Raw genomic sequence first — 21,199 nt, forward strand, 5'->3', positions numbered from 1 at the left:
GGTCGGAGGCCGTGTTACGCTCCATATAATTTTTTAAAATTTGTATAGAAATTTTTTACGAGCAGGGGTCTAAAATCCGATTTTTGCGTTACGTAATAAAATAACGCTCCCTTAGCGATTGTCTATGCTCCATAAAAACATTTTTTGCATGAACAATTGTCAGCAAGGGAGGTGGGTGGGTCTAGAATTTTCAAAAAAGTGTCTACGTGTATGTGGATAAGGTGTCATCCATTAAGTACGTCACATTAAAATCAGCCAAAATTTACTCCACCCCCCTTTGTCACGATTTCCCTATGCTTTTAACACGCAATTTCACGCTTTCTCAAAACCCCCCTCTTCCCTCAGAACGTGACGTACTTTATGGATGATGCCTAATGGACGTCCCCTTAAGAATTAAATCGAAATAATGTAATAAAATATTGCCCAATCTAGATTTGGTCCCAAAACCTCAAAGCAACATTCAAACAGTATTGAATTTGACTTCTATCAATTCTCAATGTATACATACATCATGATGAGTAAAATTGGCGTATACATCATTGTTTGTTTGCTTAATAAAATGGGCACCAGAGCAGTTTTTTGAAAAATTCTTTCGTCAGGAGGTTGCTTTTAAGATTCTTTATCAGACTGTACAATAAAATTGAAAATGTCCAAAATGGTGTATACATCATATCGCCGTAAAACGGCAGTACAGTCTGAATAGGGACAGAAGTTTTAGAGCACTTAAAGCTTTTAAATTTGGAAATGGATGTACACACTTTGTTGGCCTGAGTCTGTTCTAACCGAAACCAATCAGAAAAATCAAAATATTGTGCTCCAACATGGTTAAAACTGCTGTCCCAATTCGCCCCATGTGTCCGGATTGACCCGAGTTTACGGTAACACATAATTTCCGCTATATCAGAGGTGCACAAAGTTTTTGGATGCCGGGCCAAATTTGAAGCTCAAATGAGCTTGCGGGCCAAATGTATAAAATTGGTTATTTAAAAAATGAAATAACGTTATTAGACTAAGAAATTCATGTATCACTTGAAGTTTATTTAAACTTGTGCAATTTTTGATTTTTTTGGAAATTAAAAATAATAGAAAACAGAAAATGACAGTTGCCCGTCAGTTTTGTTGATTTTATTGTATAAGGTATTTGAAAAAAGGTATTTAGCAAGGTTGTAAACGTTATAATGATCGAGGCTCGATAACGATAACGAAAATTCTATCGTTATTTCGATAATTCTATTGGCGATAATCTTATTGCTGATAATGGACGATAACTCTGTTATAAAATCTATCTAAAATCGACTTAATTCAACCATATCGTGTTAAATTATGAATGCATTCAATACGAAAATATTTTTTTGAAGATCTAGTAAATAAGTTTCAAAGTAAAATATGTACTCACAAATTATCGTATTTTTTCAAAAGTACTTAAATGTTCAAAATGTGCAATATGGGTATCAAACGAAGCGAAATTTGGTATGCTTTTTCACTTTATTAGATTTGTTTTGGAAAATGCTGAAATTTTCACAAATTACCTTTTTTTTCGAAAATACCCAAATTTTCAAAATATGAAATATTATTATCAAAAGAAGCGAAATTTTGTTTGCTTTTTCCACTTTATAAGAGTTTTTTTGGAATTTTTTTTCAAAAATTACCGTATTTTTCGAAAATACTGAAATTTTCAAATTGCATGTTTAGAAAATTTGAGTATTTTCGAAAAAATGCGGTATTTTGTGAACAATTTTGAGTTCATATTTATACTTTTAAAATTACTACAATTTCAAAAAATATATTCTTAGTCTAATCGATTTTAGAAAGATTTTAAAAATGCGTTATCAGGGCTGAGCTGTAGGTTAGTCGTCGACTAACAAGTTCTTTAACAAAAATGTCGCCCTCCTTAAACCATTTGGCGCCCTCAGCAGGGCCCTAGAGAAACTTTGCATTTTGCAAATTTGCCAAGTTGCCGATTTGTGCTGCGCCTTCTTGAAAAAGATAGAGCGCCCCCTCAGGTAGCCCCAGGGCGCCCAAAATGCCATTTTTGGAAATTAAAAAAAAGAGCCTAAGGGAGATCAGGGCTGAGCTGTAGGTTAGTCGAGGTTAGTCGTCGACTAACAAGTTCTTTAACAAAAATGTCGCCCTCCTTAAACCATCTGGCGCCCTCAGCAGGGCCCTAGAGAAACTTTGCATTTTGCAAATTTGCCAAGTTGCCGATTTGTGCTGCGCCTTCTTGAAAAAGATAGAGCGCCCCCTCAGGTAGCCCCAGGGCGCCCAAAATGCCATTTTTGGAAATTAAAAAAAAGAGCCTAAGGGAGATCAGGGCTGAGCTGTAGGTTAGTCGAGGTTAGTCGTCGACTAACAAGTTCTTTAACAAAAATGTCGCCCTCCTTAAACCATCTGGCGCCCTCAGCAGGGCCTAGAGAAACTTTGCATTTTGCAAATTTGCCAAGTTGCCGATTTGTGCTGCGCCTTCTTGAAAAGATAGAGCGCCCCTCAGGTAGCCCCAGGGCGCCCAAAATGCCATTTTTGGAAATTAAAAAAAAAGAGCCTAAGAGAGAGCGTTATCGTTCATTATCAGCGATAAGATTATCGTGGATAGAATTATCGAAATAACAATAACCATTGTCGTTATCGTCAGACGATAATATTATCGACGATCGTTTTATCGATGTCGTAAAATGAGGTTCGAAAAATAGATAAATCCATATTTTTTAAAACAATATTTAATAAAAAAAATAAACAAAAAAATGTTCAAAATAAACCTTCATTTTGAAAAAATATAAAATCACATTACAACTGGTCAACGGGCCATTTTACATTATCATTCAAAATGGGTCTGCGGGCCACAAAAAATCACCTGGCGGGCCACGTTTGGCCCGCGGGCCATACTTTGGTCACCCCTGCGCTATATTCTTCATGCGGAATCTTCGCCTTATTATCACTGAACCACGGAGCGATATTGTTCTCACATTTTTTTTGAGCTTCAACGACTGATTGTTATTCACGCACTTATAAAAATACTTGTTCTGTTTCGCGGCTTTGTGAAAAATACACGTGTGTTGGCTGATACAATGACTTTTTTGGTCATCGTATGCTCGCAAGGTACATGAACCCACTCAGTCGTCAGCCAGCGACAAGTTAAGACGTGTTTTGCTCGTGTTGTCATCTCGCGTGCTTGGAAGTTTTTGACAGATGGAGGTAGAGGAATCCTCCGAGGAGGAAGATTTTCGTCCCGTCCACGGGAATCGGAAGCGGAAGAAGTCCAGCGAGGTCACTGGAATCGGCATCGAAGGAGAAAAAGTTGAGAAGACCCTGCTCAACAACAACAAGTTCAGCCCGCTAGCGGATAACAAAAACAACAACAATGCCAGCCCAGCAGGAGGAGGGGACGCACCGGCGGTTCCACCACCCGGCCAGTCGGCAGGTAAACAAAAACAACCACCTTTGGTGGTGAAGAACACCACGGATTTTTACAAGCTCGTGGCGATAGTGGAAAGTTGTAAATTAGGTTTCAAACTGATTTACAAACTAACCCGATTTGGAACCAAGGTGACCTGCTTCTCTGTCAAAGATTTTGACAAGTTGCAAGAGCTACTCAAGAAGAAGAAAGTGGAATTCTACACCCACGATCGGCGGAGCGAACGAAATCATCGGGTGGTTCTTTGTGGTTTTCCTGATGAACTGAAACCGGACGAGGTCAAGTACCTTCTGAAGAGGGATCTCAAGCTGGACGCGCTGGAGGTGCATGCCATCAAGCGGAAGCAAAAGTCCACCGTGGACGAAACTCCGTACATTGTGGTCTTCCCAAAGGATACACCAATCTGAAGAAGCTCTCTGCAATGAAAGTTGTGGCAAGCACTATCATCCGGTGGGAGGCCTACCGGAACAAGCGGCCGAACGTGACCCAGTGCAGGAACTGCTTGCAGCTGGGTCATGGAACCAGGAACTGTCACCTGAAAGGCAGGTGCAACAACTGTGGGGTCCCCACAAGACGGACGGAAGTCCAAGAAGCCGAGCCGAAGCGGTATGCCAACTGCTCTGGAGCCCACGAAGCCACGGACCGCAGCTGCCCTAAGCGTGCGGACTTCATCCGGAGGCGCCAGCAGGCGTCGAAACCGAAACCGCCGGCAAGGAAGGCGGAGAAGCAGAGTCCAGCAGTTCCGGCGTTTACGCCGGCGGAGTTCCCTCCGCTGCCGGGCGCAGTTCCGGACGGAAAATCCAAGGATCGCCCTCGTCCCGCAGGAAGCAGCCAAGGTGGCCCCCGAGACGGTGGAGCCACGGAGAAGGAAGCCGGGGAGGTACTCTACAGTTCGGCTGAGCTGTGGAGAATTTTCTCCGAGTACATCGGCAGGTTCAAGACCTGCAAGACCCGCTTGGACCAAGTAACCCTCGTCAGTTACATGATCTCCAAGTATGGAATTTAAGGAGTTTTTTTTGTTGTTATTATATATTGTTTTACTGATCCTCGGTCCCAACCTGGTCACAGCACCTAAAAGGACCTAATAAAAATAAGTTAAGAAAAAAAAAGGTACATGAAAGAGAAAAAGAGCAAAAAATGGGATAAGTACAATGTAAAATAAAATCGAGCATTGAATAACATACTAACATATAAAGAAAGAATAAAGAAACCTTACTTTGCAACTAGACAGAACTACCAAATTGTAACGAGAAGTTTACAAGAAAACAACTGAAGTTGTGAAATATGGGACAGGACGAACAAACTAGAATAGTTAATATAATATTTTAATATTTTAATATTTGAATATTTGAATATTTGAATATTTTAATATTTTAATATTTTAATATTTTAATATTTTAATATTTTAATATTTTAATATTTTAATATTTTAATATTTTAATATTTTAATATTTTAATATTTTAATATTTTAATATTTTAATATTTTAATATTTTAATATTTTAATATTTTAATATTTTAATATTTTAATATTTTAATATTTTAATATTTTAATATTTTAATATTTTAATATTTTAATATTTTAATATTTTAATATTTTAATATTTTAATATTTTAATATTTTAATATTTTAATATTTTAATATTTTAATATTTTAATATTTTAATATTTTAATATTTTAATATTTTATATTTTAATATTTTAATATTTTAATATTTTAATATTTTAATATTTTAATATTTTAATATTTTAATATTTTAATATTTTAATATTTTAATATTTTAATATTTTAATATTTTAATATTTTAATATTTTAATATTTAAATATTTAAATATTTTAATATTTTAATATTTTAATATTTTAATATTTTAATATTTTAATATTTTAATATTTTAATATTTTAATATTTTAATATTTTAATATTTTAATATTTTAATATTTTAATATTTTAATATTTTAATATTTTAATATTTTAATATTTTAATATTTTAATATTTTAATATTTTAATATTTTAATATTTTAATATTTTAATATTTTAATATTTTAATATTTTAATATTTTAATATTTTAATATTTTAATATTTTAATATTTTAATATTTTAATATTTTAATATTTTAATATTTTAATATTTTAATATTTTAATATTTTAATATTTTAATATTTTAATATTTTAATATTTTAATATTTTAATATTTTAATATTTTAATATTTTAATATTTTCATATTTTAATATTTTAATATTTTAATATTTTAATATTTTAATATTTTAATATTTTAATATTTTAATATTTTAATATTTTAATATTTTAATATTTTAATATTTTAATATTTTAATATTTTAATATTTCAATATATTAATATTTTAATATTTGATTATTTTAATATTTTAATATTTTAATATTTTAATATTTTAATATTTTAATATTTTAATATTTAAATATTTCAATATTTCAATATTTTAATATTTTAATATTTTAATTTTTTAATTTTTTAATTTTTTAATTTTTTAATTTTTTAATATTTTAATATTTTTATATTTTTATATTTTAATATTAAAAAAGGTCACACTATGCAACTATAACATTACAATGAAACTTACTGAAACAAAAAATTGGAAAAAAATGCGTTATGAGATTTCCAATAACAAAACCATAATATTTGCTGTATTCATGAAATGTACAGTAGTTTTATTGTTTTAATTTATAACATTTCCAATAACAAAACCATGAAATTTGCTGTAACCATGAAATCTACGATAACTTTATCGTCATTCCAATGAAGTTAAAAAAAATCAACCATAAACTTACCATAAATATTATAATATCTATTGTAACTTCATGGTTTTGACAATACAAATCATCATATAATTTTATTCGGGCTCCCTTTTCAAATGGTGTCGGTAAGTGTCGGTAAAGCAGTTTACCATTTAAAATCATATCTTATTAATTTGTGGTACGGTTCACAACAGTTTGGGGTAGGGTACGACTATGATCCACGAAAAAAATCCCTTGTAAAAATGTATTGTAACATAACCTAACGACCTATTTAATAAATTGTTGGATTGTTTGGGGAATGGAAAATGTACGGTTGCGCCCTATTTGGTGTATTATCGAGATCATTTAGGAAAAATCATTCGACAAATGGTGACTGTATGGTTGTTGACTAAGCGGGTAGTCACAATTTTTGAGTGGTTGCAGGTCGTGTTTATCGGGGTACACTACGCCACTGGTTTGCAATCATATGGTTGTACTTCCAGGCTAGCTGTTAGCTCCAAACAACGAACACAATCGCGAAGGTTGAACGCGGTCTTGCGCATTAGCTCACTTTCCAGCAGACTTTCAGCGAGCCAGCCGTGTACAGAACAGTTCCACGTTTGGCCCAGGGCAACAGTTTGTTGGGTTAATGTGAAAGGTTCAATTGCTACTGCTGCTGCTGTTGTTCATGTGGCGTTTGAAAATTTGGCTTGAATCAACAATTGGCCGATCGGTTAAGGGTCTAGTGTAGTTATATAGGAAAAATAACAGTTTGTGTAGTGGTTTGGAGGTGAAAACATTATGAAAGTAAAAAATCTAGAAGGAGGATTTCCTTAGAAAACGGCGCGAATTTTCCGCAGGACACATCAGATGGCGGATGTTACCATAAAATATAGCAAGAAGTTAGATTTCCTGCTCAGTTTTGATAGTATCTTTGTTTAATTTGTTCTGGGATCTGAGCAAGCGGTGAGGTTCACTTTTATTTTTTGGATTATTCCCAGATATGGTTGAAATATTCGCGAAGCATGTGCTGGATAAGTTTGGCTCGGAAGATGGTCGTGGCAGAACAAGTGCCTATAAGGATTGCACCCGAGTCGTTCATTTCAGTTGGATATCAGCTTTTGAGGAAACAGGACGTGTATTGACTGTTGCTCGTCGTGCTAAAAGAAATTGCAGCATTTTCTTATAGACTTATATCCTGAGTGTGAGCTTGTTTGAGCTGTCACAGCTTTTGCTGGTTGTTTCCGGTATCTCTAACAGGTGAAAACGATTTAACGAGGTTGTGTAACGTGGAGTGAGGTAGATTTAATATTCGTGAAATCACCCAGGTCTTATTTCGTTAAGTGTGTTAGGTCCCGGGCAAGTGAAAGTGAGATGGTACTTACAAACTAACTGATGACATGAAGAGATTATGTTCTTCACTGTTTAGCCCCAGGCAAGTGAAAGTGAAAATGTCTTAGCGAACTAGCATGAAGGGATTACGTATAAATAAACACATGATTATGGTACGTATACTATTATTAGTATCTTTGTTCTTAAAACTTCTCTTTTGATCATTACATACCATGTTTTGAACTCCAGAGTTATAGAGATTTTCACATAAATGTTTAGTTTACCTTTTGTCCTACAATATATGGTCAAGAATGAGTTTGCATAGTTTCACCTGGCAGGAAAATTAGACGCGAAAGCGATAACCAGCAATGTGGTGAAAATTGGAAGGTTACAACCTGCAGCTGGGAAGATGCCAAGTGGGTGGGAGGAAGGAAGAAATGAACGGTTGGCGGCGCGGTGTGTTGGGAAATGGTAAATGAAAAAGGATATCAATCGTAGGAAGTTGGCGGTCTAGCGAATGTGGCGGGAAGATTTTGAAAGAAGGGTGTCCTGGCTGGTGCGTTGGCTGGCTGTGAGAGGGAACTAGATGTGAGCGAAATATGTATCTAAAAGTGATAGCGAATCTCCACGCTGTGACTAGCGTTAAGCTTTTGCAGGTGTTGGATGTGGCTGGGGGTTTAAACCACACAGTAAAACGTGATTTTGTTATGCTTCGTAAAGTCTAGGATGCGAAATCAAGGCAACGTAGTCTTTAACAGCACTTTAAAGGCGTGATTCTATTGAAATATGCGTAACATCTTTTCACTGAGGAGGAATTTATTTCGGTTATGAAACCACATCGGTATTTTTTTTTTTGTAAAAGCAGGACGGTTTAACACTGGAACGCCCAACGCATGTCCAACTTACACGGACGCCCAAGCCTCCCAAAAAAGTTGGAACGGTAACTTCAACACGCCCGTTCTCGGGCATAACTCAACCAATCGGGACGATTCTTGTTCCCAGTGATTTGTAAGAATGTCTAGATGATCCTAAAATTTTGCAGAACTTGATTTGAACAAATCTGTTATTTCTGCGACCGAAAACATCGTTCTAACTTTTTTTAAACGACTGCCTCCGCGGAATTTTCGGCGATTTTTTTTTTACACGCGAAAAAAAAGTTGGAACGATGTTTTTGGTGGTTGCAAAAAAATTAAAAAATATAAAAATTGAAAAACAAGCCATGGTCTCAACATTTGAATGAAAAAAGTGATTCAAAGTGCATTTTACACCTGCCTAGTTGTTTTGCAATCATTAGTTTTCAAAATATCCAAGTATTGAAGTTTCGTTTTTTCGCCGAAAAACCTTTTTGCAATGCTGTACATTGGAATTTACAAAAATAGAAAATATTTTTGATCGATCCCAGACATGCTAAATATGATTTTAAATGCAGGAAAATGCATTTCTCATGGTTTTCATTTGGTTAGACTTCTATTTCCTTTAAAATTTTGAAGTTTTTTGAAAAAAACTTTTTTTGTCCCCCCCATTTTCGAACCGATTTGGAAGGGGGTAGGGGTGACATAAACTTTAAAAAATATTTGCAACGGCCTCACTGAATTGCAAAACTGTGACATAAACAAACCCAGCGCAGTCGTAAATCTCCTAGCTCATCGAGCAGCTGCCACTGCGACCAACGCTTATACGACGTTGCACGCACACACATAGAGAATCAAGTTTTTACACAAAAAGTTGGTACCGTAAACTGGGGTCAATTGGGACACATGCAGTTTTAAACATGATGGAGCACAATATTTTGATTTTTGTGGTTGGTTTCGGTAAGAACAGACTCAGACCAACAAAATGTGTACATCCATTTCCAAATTTAAAAGCTTTAAGTGCTCTAAACATTGCTGTCCGGATTCACCCCAGATTACGGTAGTTTGTATTTATGCGTGGAAATGTAATTTTATACAGTCATCCCTCATATTCGAATCAGTTTACAGATCGGCCAATGTTCAACAAATCATATAAAATCGATAATTGAACATAATGATTCGCTTTTACCTTCATGTGAAAGCTTTTCTTGCGATCGTTCGATTGATGTATAGATCGGCTGTACATTTTTAAGTTTTATATCAAGTTTTTTAAGAAAAACATTGACCCTTGAAATCCACAAATTTGGAACACTTTTTTGTTACGATGTAAACAAACTTTTTTTTCTCTTTAGGAGTACATATTTTTTACAAACCCCTAGGGGAGCGTTCATAATAAAAGTTACTTTAAAGGTATTGGGGTCCTTTTTGACCCCAAACTTTAAAAAAATCGAAAAAAATCCAGTTTTTGACCGATTCCGGTTCTTTTGGTCACAAATCGACGTCGTCGTGCTATCTTGTCGCACCCGCCATTTCAACGTTCCGAGGAAAACGCGTTTTAATGTTTGACCTTGAATATACAAAAAACGAGAGCACGCAATGTAACCAATAACAAACACGTTTTGTTTGGCTGACCATTCTGTGCATTGTCCCAAAGTTTGGTTGAAGTTGGTTGCTGGAGTCCCGAGTTATAATAACGAATGTTTACGGTAGTCTAGCTTGTACGTGCGACAAACGCATCCTGACTTTCCTGGCCTGAAATCCCTTTGGCCTTTTGTCGCACTTACATCAATTTTCATGGAGTGACAAGATAGCACGACAAGATTGAAACTACTTTCATATATAAAGTGATAAAAATGCTTTGGGGATCTGTGACGGTCAAAAGGTGAGGCATTGTGAGCTGCACAATATGGCGTTCTTTACTCAATTTGGCCCAAAATGCACGTACGACAAGTTAGCACGATGGCGACGAAATGAATGCTTTGTTTATTTGTTTATTTATTTATTAAATACAGCAGCGTAAGGCTTACACCTTTTTAAATTGCTACCTCCGGTGGCATTACGTTTAAAATACAATTAAAAGAAAAACTATGCTAAATGAAAGCTTAGAACGTACCCTTTCCGAAACCGTCCTGGAAAACCGGATTTGGTTACTGTGGGCACCGGGAATCGGCTACAACCGAAAAAAAGGCCTTTTTGAGACCCCAACTATGACGACCTGTATCTCCGGCCAGTTTCAACCAATCAGAATGCTCTGGGTTGCATTTGATAGGTGTATACCTGTACTTTGACCACAAATATTAATATCAGGGCCAGGTGACCAACCGGTTCCGGAAATCCGGAACATCCGAAAAGTTCATGAAATTGAAAGATATGTCAATTTACGGTCATGCCGTTGTTCGCTGAACCATTGTGACCAATCTGGAACCGGTTACCGGTGGTGCCTTGGGGACACATCCGGAATATGAGAGAATCCCTATCATCCGATATATCAAACTTCATGAAATTGAAAGATATGTTAATTTACGGTCATGCCATTGTTCGCTGACCCATCCTGGCCAATCTGGAACCGGTTATAGGTGGCGCCTTGAGGACACTCCCGGAATTTGAGAGAAACCCTATCATCTGACATATCAAACTTCATGAAATTGAAAGATATGTCAATTTACGGTCATGCCGTTGTTCGCTGAACCATTGTGACCAATCTGGAACCGGTTACTGGTGGAGCTTTGGGGACACTCTCGGAATATGAGAGAAACCCTATCATCCGACGCATCAAACTTCATGAAATTGAAAGATATGTCAATCTATGGTCATGCAAATGTTCGCTGACCCATCCTGGCCAATTTGGAACCGGTTACTGATGGCCCCTTGGGGACACATCCGGAATATGAGAGAAACCCTATCATCCGACATATCAAACTTCATGAAATTGAAAGATATGTCAATCTACGGTCCTGTCAATGTTCGCTGATCTATCCTGGCCAATCTGGAACCACTTATCGGTGGCCCCTTAGGGACACTTCCGGAATTTGAAAGTTACCCTACCATCCGACATATCAATGTTCATGAAATTGAAAATTACGTCAATTTATGGTCATGCCGTTGTTTGCTGACCGTTGCTTGACATATCTTTCAATTTCATGAAGTTTGATGCGTCGGATGATAGGGTTTCTCTCATATTCCTGGAATGTCCCCAAGGGGCCACCAGTTCCAGAATTGCCAGAATGGATCAGCGAACAACGGCATGACCGTAGATTGACATATCTTTCAATTTCATAAAGTTTGGTATGTCGGATGATAAGGTTTCTCTCATATTCCGGAAGTGTCCCCAAGGTGCCACCGGTAACCGGTTTCAGATTGGCCACAATGGGTCAGCGAACAACGGCATGACCGTATATTGACATATCTTTCAATTTCATGAAGTTCGATACGTCGCATGATAGGGTTCTCTCATATTCCAGAAGTGTTCCTAAGGGGCCACCAGTAACCGGTTCCAAATTGGCCAGGAAGGCTCAGCAAACAATGGCATGACCGTAGATTGACATATCTTTCAATTTTATGAAGTTTGATACGTCGGATGATAGGGTTTCTCTCAAATTCCGGAAGTGTTATCGGTGGCCCCTTAGGGACACTTCCGGACTATGAAAGTAACCCTACCATCCGACATATCAATTTTCATGAAATTGAAAACTACGTCAATTTACGGTCATGTCGTTATTTGCTGACCGTTGGTTGACATATCTTTCAATTTCATGAAGTTTGATGCATCGGATGATAGGGTTTCTCTCATATTCCTGGAATGTCCCCATATAGGTCACCGGAAACCAGTTCCAGAATTGCCAGAATGGATCAGCGAACAACGGCATGACCGTTGGTTGACATATCTTTCAATTTCATGAAGTTTGATATGTCGGATGCCCACCTCTGTGTACGCACGAGAGCAAGCAGCAGTGAAGTGCTCAGTGCTCTATCGTTTTTTTTCGGATTTCTTCGCTGTATTTGATTGTGATTACCCGCGAGTTTGCTTCTCCAGCATGCCAAAGGACGGCCGTGGCCGTGGCAGTTCGAGTACTGCCTCGAAAAACCCGCGAAGTTCGTCTACCGGCCGTGTGCAAAAAGGTAAACAAACTAGAGGTGGGCAAAAAAAGAGCGAACCGCTCAAAGATCCGGTTCACTTAAAAGAGCGAACGAACCGTTGTTGTTGTTGTTGTTGTTGATTTTATTGGGGGAACTTTAACCCTATGGGTCATTCGCTCCCGAACGAACCGTGGCTCACAAAAAAAAGAACCGCGGTTCTTTTTCAAACTCCGGTCTTTTGAAAGAACCGTTTCAATATGGCATGATTTTTGTTATAAATATTTTTTATTGAATTTCCAAAAAATGTAGTATTTAATTTGTTTATGAGAATTGAAAATGCATTTTCAAAAATTTCAATGATTATAAAAAATAATCCCATAAGTAAATGATTTTCTCAACAAAATGAAATTAACTTTTCAGTGTGCAACTGATTGTTCATTTAAGTAAAAAACTTTAAAATTTTAATGAAAATAGAAGTCTTATGCACTGAAAACAAATTAAAAAGCTTTTTGGGATCGATCAAAAATATTTAGATTTTTGGTGAAATTCCGTTGTACAACCTAATGCAAAAGTTTTTTTTTCGGTTTAAAAAAAAATATTTTGAAAATTAATGATTGCAAAACATCTGGGGATGTGTAAAATGCATTTTAAAACTTTTTTTTTTTATTAAAATGTCATGCTATTATTTTTTTGCGACTTTGGCTAGAGTTGAGGAACATAAACTTTAAAAAATATTTGGTTTGGACAAATTTATAAAAGTTCAATGTGAAATAACTTATAAAATTACACGATTCTTGAAAAAACCCTATTTATTCAAATTTTGAAAAAAGAGCGAAAGAGCCGTTCAAAAAAGCGGCTCTTTTTAAAGAGCGAACGAAAATGAGCGGCTCCTAAAAAAGAGCGGTTTTGCCCACCTCTAAAACAAACCAATGCCGTGTCGGCCGCCATCGCGCAGGGGAGTGTCAGCACAGATGGAATCGATAAAAAGTTACTACATCCCGGATATCTTCCGAGATCACCAGTGCGAACCCGTTCCGGTACTTCCGGTGCCACAACCAGTGGCACATCAACATCCGCCAACATCCCCATCAGGAACGAGTTCCAGATGCTGAGCGACGACGAAGAAAACAACAACAACACACAGCACTACCGACGACGACGACGACGATGATGGTCGTGCACGGAAAAAAGTGTCGACGTCAAAAAAGAACAATTCTACTATAGAACGAAGACCACCTCCAATTTGTGTTTTGGACACGTTGGCGGACGATGTTGACGAGTTGCTGGAAGGTCTCGGATATTGTCTGAAAATCGGTAAGTCGGCAGTGCAAGTGATCACACTGAATAAAAAGAACTTCGACCTGGTGTTTGAAGAATTGAAGCGTAGCAACTTCAACTTCTACACATTCAACCCCGAGAAGCCCCTGTTATGGTCGTCTTGCAGGGTTATCAAGACCGTCCGATCTCTGACCTAAAGAAGCACCTTTCGGACGCTGGAATAAAACCGCGGGAAATAAAAGTGCTCTCGCGCAAGACAACGGTAACAAATACACACACACTGTACCTGTTGTACTTCTCTCATATTCCGGAAGTGTCCCCAAGGCGCCACCGGTAACCGGTTCCAGATTAGCCAGGTGGCTCAGCGATTAACGGCATTATCAAAGATGGACATATCTTTCAATTTCATGATGTTTGATATGCAGCATGATGGGTATTCAACAAAAAAAAATCAAATTGGTCGTTCATCGGGTCCCGGGAACCGGTTCCAGGTTACCCAGAAGTGGCCACTAACACTCCAGAGTGGTTCTGGCAATCGTGTATTGTGTTTTTAGTAAGTTTTATTGATCAATTTCAACTATCATGAGAGTATTGGTATCGGGTGTACCCCATTTGGCATAATGGACATTTGGCATAACGGGTTTTCAAGATGGACGTTTGGCATAATGGACGTTTGGCATAATTGGTCCAAGACATCAGGGACGTTTGGCATAATGGACATTTGGCATAATGGACGTTTGGCATAATTCGTTCAAAAACCATCAAGGACGTTTGGCATAATGGACGTTTGGCATAATGGACATGATTATTACTAGCTTGTTTTTTTGTTAATTATTTGTCATTTTCACGAATGAAAATGTATATTTTTTACCTTTTTTATATTACTTTAAGAGATTAACATTTTTTCTATAAAAAATTAGGTATCTCTATATTTTTTCCCAATAGTAAATTCTTTCCATTTTGAATAATTCACAATAAATCTTTTCAATGAAATTTTGATATTTTTATTAAATAATTAACATATCTCTTGTAAGCTTAAGATTTTTCCCCTTTCAATATAATTAGGAGTAATTTTTTAAATGAAATTTTCCCTTCTTTTATATGTTGCAGATTTACTGTTTCAATTAATTAATTAAATTAATTGTTTTACAGGTATGAGTTGGTACCATTATTCTATCGAGTTTAGCATTGAGCTCTCTATAAATTTTGATGGAATTATACTCTCGATCCTGTATTTTGGGTGAATGGATGTCGATGTTGGTTTTCTTTAAATATGTTGCAATTAAGTTTTTAATTCAATTTTCCCATCATTTTTATATTTAACTTGAAGAAGGAAACTCTCTTATAGATGTTGTCTTTAAACATTTATATAATTTCTGCACATTTTTCTCTGTTGGTTTAATTTTTGCAATAAAGTTGTTTATGGAATTTTCCCTTCTTTTATTTATTCAATACTAATCTTAAAGAAGGGACAACTGCCTAAAAAATGCTGATTAAATGTTATTTTTAAGAGAGGTAGGTGAAAAACATAAAAATATTGCGATAGTCAAACATTTAAAGAGTGTCAAAATGTGAATCTTTAAATTTACTTTTCCTTCCATAAGTTGAATTTTATATAAATAAATATAAATTTTATAAAAAATTCATAATCGAAGTTTATTGTCAAATATTCGAAAAGTATTGTTTTTAGAGATTTTCCCTTCTAAAAGTTGAATTTAAAATAAAAGAAGGGAAAATTTCAAAACTCATTTGTCAAATATTTAAAGAAAGAAAACATGTACATTAGGGTGGTCCAAATCTGGACTTTTTTGGGGCTACCCCCTGAAATCAAAGATTGACCCATCACTAGGCTAAATTCCAAATTTGAGCTCATTCTGACCACGGGAACCCCTCCCTCCAATCGCTTGAAGTTTGTATGGGAAAAATCGTCAAAATGTATGGAGAAAAGCAACTGTTTTACTTTTTTACCTGTGGAAGGCGCCATAGTTAACCGATGCTTACCATTTCTCAAATGTAGAACCTTCATTATATTTAGAACAACTTTCCCGAAGACACCATTTAGGATTTTTCCCACAAAGTTCTTAGCGCCCAAAACTGACCATTTTTGCGCGGCTAGCTGTAAGGGGCTACCTAACAACGATGTTTAATTCCAATTCGTACACGCACGTGCTCTCTCTCAGGTTCAAACTCTCTCACGACACGAGCTTGCTCGCCTGCCTGCCTGCCTGTTTGCCTACAAGCGCGCGCTGTTACTCTGCTAGGACTTTTATCGTCGTCGTCGTCGTTTTCGTTTGCTATCTGCTGCGCTGCGTTCCTGGCATGTTTTTTATAATTTTCAACTAAATTAGCAGGTTTATTTTGAGATATATTTAGCATATAAATTCTTAGATTATGTCAAAATTGAAAAAAAGTGCACTAACAAAATAATTTGAATAAAAGACTTAGGCCTTGGCTTAGCCTCGTTTAAAAAATTGAAGCAAATGAACAGGATTTGTTCGTTTTTCCGAGCATTACAAGCAGTTGTTCGTATATGCTCATTAGAGAGAATGATTCAATTATTTTAAAAATCTTCAGGTAATACAAATTTTGTTTTTTTACTCTAAATATCATCCGACCAACTGCTTGTCCATTCGAAGGCGATTTGATTACAGATTTCAAACTAGCTAGCTCAACAATCTCTATTTTTGAGGCTTTTCTTTTAGACATCGTTGCACTTTTGGATGTTTCGGAATCGTAAACTTCTAATAATCGTCAAAGGCAAAATATACCGCAATTTGTTGTAAGGAAGTTTTTTATATTTTCGGCAGATAAAAATATTTTGTATGGAATGAAAAATAATCGTGATCATAGGGCTACGAAAAAACTTCAAATGTTTTCTTTTTAAGCTTGTTTGATAATACCGTAAACTGGGGTCAATCGGGACACATGGGGCGAATTGGGACAGCAGTTTTAACCATGTTGGAGCACAATATTGTGATTTTTCTGGTTGGTTTCCGTTAGAACAGACTCAGACCAACAAAATGTGTACATCCATTTCCATACACCCAAAGGAAAAATATAGCTCAAAATCTGCAACAGTGGACTTGCTGCAGAAAATGTCACATTTTATAACATTTTTTGCAGCAAGTCCGTAGATAATTTTTGCCCGCGTGTTAACATTTCAGCGATCTGCAGTTCTCACCAACACATATAATGCTGGCCCGTCCCCGAGCAACACTCCAAAGGGAAGCATATGTTGGTGCTCTTTCACTCACTTTTCATCAAGCGTCCATGGCGCGGTGGAAGCTTGTCGGATCAATAACCAAGAAGTTGGTTGATCAATCCTCGTTCTGTTAAGGGTTTTTTTTTGTGAAATACAATCAAAAAGCTGTCGGTAATGTCGATAATTGTCGGTAACGGGCAAAAATGTCATACCCCTATATCGCAAAAAAAGCATGAGGACAGTTTTCATGCTGATTCTGATATACTTTCATGCCACCATGCATCACAATCATGCGACCACCGGTTGGGTGTATTTAAAAGCTTTAAGTGCTCTAAAAACTGCTGTCCCTATTCAGACTGTAGTCCCGATTCGCCCCAGATTACGGTATACAAAAGTGGAAAAAAGTTCCCAAAATCGATGAATTGTCTAAGTGTATTGTTCTTCCTGAAATCTATACTTGACTAAGTTGAAAAAAAGTCTTATATTTTTTCTAGAAGAGTTAAAATCCCAGCCTTTAGTTTGGTATGATACCAAAACTAGAAATAAATTTCAATTACGACAAACGACGACGACGACAAACGACGACGACGACAAAAGTCCAAGCAGAGAAACAGCGCGCGCTTGTAGGTAAACAGGCAGGCAGGCAGGCGAGCAAGCTCGTGAGAGAGTTTGAACCTGAGAGAGCACGTGCGTGTACGAATTGGAAATAAACATCGTTGTTAGGTAGCCCCTTACAGCTGGCCGCGCAAAAATGGTCAGTTTTGGGCGCTAATAACTTCGCGGGAAAAAATCCTAAAAATATGGTGTCTTCGGGAAAGTTGTTCTAAATATAATGAAGGTTCTACATTTGAGAAATGGTAAGCATCGGATAACTATGGCGCCTTCCACAGGTAAAAAAGTAAAACAGTTGCTTTTCTCCATACATTTTGACGATTTTTCCCATACAAACTTCAAGCGATTGGAGGGAGGGGTTCCCGTGGTCAGAATGAGCTCAAATTTGGAATTTAGCCTAGTGATGGGTCAATCTTTGATTTCAGGGGTAGCCCCAAAAAGTCCAGATTTGGACCACCTAATGTACATCCCTTATTAAGGATGAATATTAAAGAAGAAAAATTGCATAAAAACAATGATTGCAAAATTTTGAAAAAAACAAACTGCACATTTTTGAGAGATTTTACCTTATTTGAGCTTTAAAATAAAAGAAGAGCAAATTGCTTTAAAAATTTAAATGCATTTCGTTAAATAAGAGCAAAATGTACATACATTCTTTAGGTTGAATTTGAAAAAGGAGGGAAAGGGTAAACAGTATAAATTTTTATTGCTAAATTTCAAAGACTGGCAAAACTTACATCACTTTGTTAGGTTGAATTTAAAATAAAAGAAAGAATAATTGAATACAAAAAAATAGCTGCAAAATATTTCAAATGAAGACAAATCTCAATATTATATATTTATGAAAAAATGCATTTTATATTTATGAAAAATTGCATTTTAAAGATTTATTAAGAAAAAAAGGAAAAAAAAATTACATCTATTGGGAGAAAATGACAAAGATACTAGATTTCTTGAAAACAAAAATCATTTTTAAAGTAAAGTTATCTGCTTAGAAAAAGAAAAAAACCTATAAATTATTATTCTTTACAAAAATAAATACTTATTGAACAAAAAAAGCTAGCAAAAATTATGCCAAACGTCCATTATGCCAAACGTCCTTGATGGGTTTTGAACGAATTATGCCAAACGTCCATTATGCCAAATGTCCATTATGCCAAACGTCCCTGATGTCTTGGACCAATTATGCCAAACGTCCATTATGCCAAACGTCCATCTTGAAAACCCGTTATGCCAAATGTCCATTATGCCAAATGGGGTACACCCATTGGTATCACATATACGTGAAAAACAGTAAAAACAGTAGGTCACCTGGCCCTAATATTAATATTTGTGGTCAAAGTGCAGGTATACACCTGTCGAATGAATTTGCCAGGTTTTCAAAGTTGGGGTCTCAAGAAGGCCTTTTTTCGGTTGTAGCCGATTCCCGGTGGCCACAGTGACCAAATCCGGTTTTCCAGGACGGTTTCGAAAAGGGAACGTTCGAAGCTTTCATTTATGACCAAAAGAACCGGAATCGGTCAAAAACTGGATTTTTGACGATTTTTTAAAGTTTGGGTTTGAAAAGGACCCCAATAAGGTGTGATTTTTTTTAATACCAAGGGAAGGTTAAAAATAGTCAAAAAAAGTCGAAGTAGTTATGTCACAGACATAACCGGAATGGCGTAGACTACGTAAAGTTTTGATATGTGGACATAGAGTGCTCCATATCTTAATTTGAAAAATTAGCTAGATACTTGAAATACATTAACGGAATAAGATCGTGAATGGGAAATGGACTCCCCAACAAGACAAAACTTACACACTCTTAGGCCAGCAAACTCAATCGGACCTTGTACGTACCGGTTGTTGAAACGGAATTCGTATACGATTAGAATTGAATTCCGATTTAGTTGAAATTCACTAGAAAGAGATGGCAAATCTAATGCGAACAAAACCGCAGCTGCCATAGAGTTATCTACGTGCGCATGTGTTGCGTGCACGTACACGAAAAAGATTGAGGTTAAATTTTGTACCCTCCAGCGTGCGTGCTAGTGTGCATGAGATCGGACTTCGATAACTCTATGTAAACATACTTTGAATGGGTTGGTAAATCTTTGAATAGAAAGCCTTATTCAAACATCAACATAGAATGGAGGAAGGAAAGAGAAGAACGAAAAACGTTTTTTTCGCTAACCGAATGAATGTTAGGTAGCAGAATGAGGGAGAGGGAGAGGGGTTGGGGGCGAGAGCAGCCTCAAAAAGCTGTGCAATCCGTCACCCAACATTCATTCCTGAAAGGCATTTCACCGACTCATCCCGGGTGGGACGAGAGAAGGGAGTCCCGGGTGGCTTGGCCATGGCAACTGTTCGGCGAGAAGGCAGCAGGCGCGCGCCTCATCTCGTTGCAGACTCGTCCCGGGTGGGACGAGGGACGGGGAGTGAGGGCAACTCCGAAGAGTTGGGCAGGCCTCACCCCCTTCCTCAGAATAATTCAAACGGTCCCGCCATCGAGAGGCAACTGACTGACAAGGCGATGCGCGCTTCTGTTTTAACTCTGGTCCCTCTCTCTCCAGCTGCTCTGGTCCTCTTATGCTGCTGCTGAGAAGTGCTCTCACATTTCGATCATTCGATTTTTTTTGGTGCCTTCGGTATGCCCAAAGAAGCCATTTTGCATCATTAGTTTGTCCATATAATTTTCCATACAAATTTGGAAGCTGTCCATACAAAAACGATGCATGAAAATTCAAAAATCTGTATCTTTTGAAGGATTTTTTTGATCGATTTGGCGTCTTCGGCAAAATTGTAGGTATGGATATAGACTACACTGAAAAAAAGTGAAAATTTGGTGATTTTTTATTTAACTTTTTGTCACTAAAACTTGATTTGCAAAATAAAAACAATATATTTATTTTTTTATTCATCAAATGCCAACTTTTCAGAAATTTCCAGGTTGTGCAAAAAATCTTTGACCGGGTTATGAATTTTTGAATCAATACTGATTTTTTTTGATAAAATCGGAATATTGGTCGCAAAAAATTTTCAACTTCATTTTTCGATGTAAAATCCAATTTGCAATCAAAAAGTACTTTAGTGAAATTTTGATAAAGTGAACTGTTTTCAAGTTAAGGCCATTTTAGGTGACTTTTTGAAAATCGTCTCACTTTTTCATTTTTTTAATTAGTGCACATGTTTGCCTACTTTTGAAAAAAATATTTTTGGTGAGCTGAGAACTTTGTTGATACGACCCTTAGTTGCTGAGATGCAAAGGTTAAAAACAGGAAAATTGATGTATTCAAAGTCTCACCCAAACAACCCACCATTTTCTAACGTCGATATTTCAGCAACTACAATGCGATTTACAATGTTAAAATATGAAACATTCTTGAAATTTTTCGATCTTTTCGAAAATCAGTATTGATTCAAAAATTCATAACACGGTCAAAGATTTTTTGCACAACCTGGAAATTTCTGAAAAGTTGGCATTTTATGTCCCCTAAAACATATCAAAAAATAAAAAAAAAATTAAAATAGTGTTTTTTATGCAAATCAAGTTTTAGTGACAAAAAGTTAAATAAAAAATCACCAAAAAAAATTTACCGTGTATCATTTTTTTTTTCAATGTAGTCTATATCCATTAGGGTGGGTCATTTTTTTTTTTTTAAAGTGCTTGGATCCGGCGGAAATAAGGTCCATCTTGTAGA

General features: G+C 36.4%; 1 protein-coding gene across 13 annotated transcripts in view; it reads left to right on the forward strand.

The window, feature by feature from the left end:
• The first annotated feature begins 6,772 nt into the window (after positions 1 to 6,772).
• The window catches only part of LOC6042901 (potassium voltage-gated channel subfamily H member 8), a 119,005-nt gene continuing 104,578 nt past the window's right edge, over positions 6,773 to 21,199 (forward strand). For 3 of the 13 annotated variants that reach the window (XM_038259737.1, XM_038259749.1, XM_038259750.1), the window contains exons 1-2: positions 6,773 to 7,066; positions 7,166 to 7,669. The gene's annotated coding sequence lies outside the window, so the exon portion shown is untranslated. Of the gene's footprint in view, positions 7,131 to 7,165; positions 7,670 to 21,199 lie in introns of all 13 variants that reach the window. The other 10 variants (XM_038259741.1, XM_038259743.1, XM_038259744.1 and 7 more) reach the window with 10 other exon arrangements.

The sequence above is a fragment of the Culex quinquefasciatus genome, chromosome 3 (genome assembly GCF_015732765.1).
Source record: "Culex quinquefasciatus strain JHB chromosome 3, VPISU_Cqui_1.0_pri_paternal, whole genome shotgun sequence".
NCBI classification, from domain to species: Eukaryota; Metazoa; Arthropoda; class Insecta; order Diptera; family Culicidae; genus Culex; species Culex quinquefasciatus.